Source organism: Eumetopias jubatus, unplaced genomic scaffold (assembly GCF_037043125.1).
Source record: "Eumetopias jubatus isolate StellerSeaLion01/CBP00866 unplaced genomic scaffold, mEumJub1_p1.0 scaffold_14, whole genome shotgun sequence".
NCBI classification, from domain to species: Eukaryota; Metazoa; Chordata; class Mammalia; order Carnivora; family Otariidae; genus Eumetopias; species Eumetopias jubatus.
In genome coordinates, this window is record NW_028274820.1 from 91,365,317 (window position 1) to 91,369,505 (window position 4,189).

General features: G+C 40.7%; 1 non-coding gene across 1 annotated transcript; it reads right to left on the reverse strand.

The window, feature by feature from the left end:
- Nucleotides 1-3,439: 3,439 nt before the first annotated feature.
- On the reverse strand, nt 3,440-3,548 carry LOC114211804 (U6 spliceosomal RNA). Its single transcript, XR_003609837.1, has one exon. It is a non-coding gene; the product is annotated as a U6 spliceosomal RNA (small nuclear RNA).
- Between the last annotated feature and the right edge of the window lie 641 nt (nt 3,549-4,189).

Consider the following 4,189-nt stretch of genomic DNA (forward strand, 5'->3'; position numbering starts at 1 on the left):
TCTTTTTTTTCCATCACAATATGTACAATGGATTCTAAACCTTCAGATCTGTGTCAGTATAAGCAAAAGACTGTGCCTCCAATTTTTATTCTTCATTCTTTTATTTGGTATTTGATTTTTCTAAAGGACCTGTTCAAATGTTGTCCATTATTTTCTCTGTAAATTGCATATTACTACATGGATCTATTTTTTTATTATTTTGAGCTTTTTATTAATATGAAAGAATTCATCAAATGTCAATAAAATAAGCCCTTCACCATATTTCTAAAAAAAAAAAAAGAAAGAAACAGTCTGCTTTGATGTCAGATCTGCTGGGTGAGCCCCTGTACCTCTCTTACACATCTCTGGTGTCTGAGGAATGGTTCTTGGCTCTGTAGACTCTGCAGTATGTGAAGCCATGAGAGCATCAAGGTTGGTGTGGATGAAGTGGCCCAGGCGAATGTGTAAGGGAAGGGAAGACTACCCAGTGCTGAGCTCTGGAAAACACCGGCTTCTAAGACCCAGACTTTAGAAGAGGAGGCCCCTACAAGGTGGGCTAGGAGCAGAGAGAGAAGTGGGAGGGGAAGTAAGAGAGAGAAGAGTTAGGGGCATTAGGGGAGAAGAAGTTTCCAGAAGGACGGGGTGGTCAATAGTATCCAGTGTGACTAAGAAGGTAACAACAACAACAAAAAGGGCTAGCAAGTAAGTGTCTGGGTTTGAGCATCAGAAAGTGATCGGTGACGACCTTCCTTCCTAAGACCATTGCTGTGGTGAGGGACATCTGAGGAGGGGATGGGGGTGAGGTTCTTCAAGAAAGTCTTTGCTCTCAATGGGGAAAATAAGACAGGGTAGATGGAGCGTTAGATTATTTTCCCTGATTTTCGAAGAAAGACGCGTTTGTTGTGGAAAATGTGGGTAAAATTGAAAATTGACTCTATGCTCTTGTTCCTTGGTGTTGTTAGCCTTTGACTCCAAACATATTCATGTCTTGAGCACAAAGCTTGAAGCCTCTCCCTGGGACGTAACAAAGCCTCGGGCCCACCTCCAAGTGTCCGCATTGGTTGTTTTGGTGCAGACGCCTGATGCTCTCACCTCTGTTTGACTGGTGCTGCTTCAGGTCCCAGCTGTCCATGCCTGTTGGCCACACTGTACCCGGAAGGCCTCCACTGCCCCCTCTGTTTGACTGGTGCTGCTTCAGGTCCCAGCTGTCCATGCCTGTTGGCCACACTGTACCCGGAAGGCCTCCACTCCACTTAGGAGAACACCACTCTCTGTGCTGAGGGCACAGTCCAGAAATTGCCAGGCTCCATTCATAGGCGTGCCCTGTTCCTACACTGAGGCGTGGGTATGAGGCCATCTGGGCCTCCAGGAAGCTCAGCCTGGCTCAGAGTGGTTTCCAGTCCTAGTGAGGGTCTCTGCCACCCTCTGGCCACCCCGTCCCCCTGCCCAGCATCCCTTAACCCGGCGCGCCACACAACCCAACGAACTGACCAATGCCCTCTTCCTTGGTCTCCTTTCCTTGAGTTTCAACCGTTTCCTCCCCAAAGCAATTGCCTCTCCCCAGAATGCTGCCCTCCCCTGTCCTTTCCATTCATTCTGTTCAGATTTTCCAAACTTCTCCTCTTGAGCAGGCTTCCCTTTACCCATGCATAATTTAAAAGACTCACTATAGCTTTTCTTTTTCTCCAAGGACCTGTCTGTCCTCATAGGTGAATTCAAAGGTGAATTCAAATTCAAATTTCCATCTCTTGTTAAGCAGAAAGTACTTGGAACTGAAATTACACTTTTTTTTCCTGACTTCTATTCTTCCATTATATCCTGGGACAAATTTTTATTCATGACTGAAGCACCAAGTACTGTACTGTATGCTGGCCTGTTCTACAGCAATTTCTGTGAAATAGAGAAACAATCATGGAAAACATACAAGCTAATCTTTAGTCTTACCCAGGGATCTTATAGATTCTCTCTTTATAAGTCCTAGCACGTATTTGGCAGTAAATAAGTATATATTGGCTGAATATAGAAAATATATACTATCTATAGAAAATATATACTATCTATATGTATCTACATACACACAGAAATTAGGATTATACTATAAATGCAAATTATAACCATGTCTTTTCTTCCATAAAATTATACTAGTAGAAGTTTCCTAGACTCTAACTGTTATCCTTCCATAGCATTTTAAATATAGATGTAATGTAAATTATTTAATCACTTCCCTATCATCAGCCATTTGGGCTATTTTTATACTGTAGTGGATTCCCTGGCTGTGAATATTTGTCTGCATTTCCACTCACCTTTTTTGGATACATTTCTGAAAGTGGAATTACTAGATTAGAAGATTTAGAACAGTGCTCCATGCTTAGTGAATATTCATTAAAATTTTTTGAATGATCTGAATGAAGATTTTGATGCTTATTTCTGAATTGTCCTTCAGGAAGATTGTACTTCTGGGTACAATCCCTCAGGGGCTGAATTTCACTGTATCCCCTTTTGTATTTAGTATTATCTTTCAGTCTTTGTTATTTTTGTAGGTGAAAATCACGTCTTTTTTTAAAAAAAAAACAACTTCTTTGAATGCTAGTGAGGTTGTCTGTGCTTGCCAATTGTCTACCTGTGTGTATAGCTTTGCAAGTCTGTTCACAGGTTGGTGACAGGGCCACTCACACACTTGCCCTAAGTTCCTGCTCTCTTGGTAATGTGGGTTGAATCCTGTCCCCCCAGAGATATGTTCTCAGTAGTTGTAGGAGAAAGGCAAACGGTGGGAGAGGTCACTGTATGGACAGTTAAAATTATATAACGACAGACATTTGCTAGATACTCTCCAGTCTCAATTCCTCTTGCTACACACACAGGAAGCCTGCATTTCCTGGCCTCGCTTGAAATTAGGGAAGGGTCCTATGTCTCAGATCTGGCCAGGGAAGCTTGAGAGCAAGTGATCTAAATCCACTTTCGGCCTGGCCCTTAAAAATGTCACCAGCAAAACTTTGACTTTCCACTTTCTCCTTCTGGAAAATATGAGAGGTCATATATTTAGCATGCAAGGCCTCTGGATCCTAGAATTTCTGCCAAAGAGAACCGTCCAAACCGCACTGGATGTGAGTGAGCAAGAAGGACCTTTTATTGTATCAAGTCACTGAGCTGTTGGAATTTTCCAGTCCAGCAGCTAGTGTTAATGACCCCACCTGGCACATATACCTGAAGGCTCAGGGATGGATGGAAACTCAAGAGGAACTAATCATCTGAAGGAAAGATGTGCTCAAAACATTGAAGGCAGAAGGAGAGGTTCTGAGGGAGTAAGGGGCCTGGAGCACAGGTGTGTGCATCAGAAAGCCCTGAAAGATAGATATTTTGAAGTTAGAGTAACTTCAGGGTCTGGTGATAGAATTGAATGTTGGGGGAAAACGTGGTGAAAGCTCATGAAGGGTAAATCACCCAAATGGAAGGTTAGCGGAACCATTTCTAAATAGATATCTTTTTGCATGTCATCCTTGTGTGGGGGCCACACTAATCTTCTCTGTATAATTACAGTTTTTTAGCATGTGTGCTGCCCAAGCGAGCACTGGGTAGATAGCTTTTTAAACTGCATTAAACTTAACATGGATGTGCTTGCTCATCTTCATGTGTGTGCCCTAGACCCAAAGTTTTCAACTCAAAATCATAGCATTTTGAATCACTATGAATACTTACCAGAGTAAAAAATACTATTTAGGCAGTAATGTTTACCTGGTAATGGAGTATCATGTTTTGGTTAAGGAGTTCTCCTTAATAATAATTAAAATAGTAAAATAGTAAAAATTAATATATTTATTTTATATTTATAATTATAGTAAAATAATATATTTATTTTTATATTTATAATTATGAGCTATTTTTAAAAAATCATAATATAAAAAATTAAACAAATTAATAACAATTTTTTGTTAATTTAATGTAAACCCAACTTTTATAGGATGTTGAACCCTTTGTGGAATGTGGCTGCGTGCAAGTTTCATCATACCATAGGGCAGTCAATCATGCAGTCCAATTTGCTCAGCCAGTTCTAGTTTACACTTACTGGCCCAGCTTAACTATTAATGGCACCCATTTTCACATGCAAAAAGTGTCCTGATGGTCAATCTGATAAATATTCAAAGACAACAATTTGATACGGCCTGAAGTTTGTTTTAATTGCTAAGCTAAGTAATTATTGAGCACAGTTATG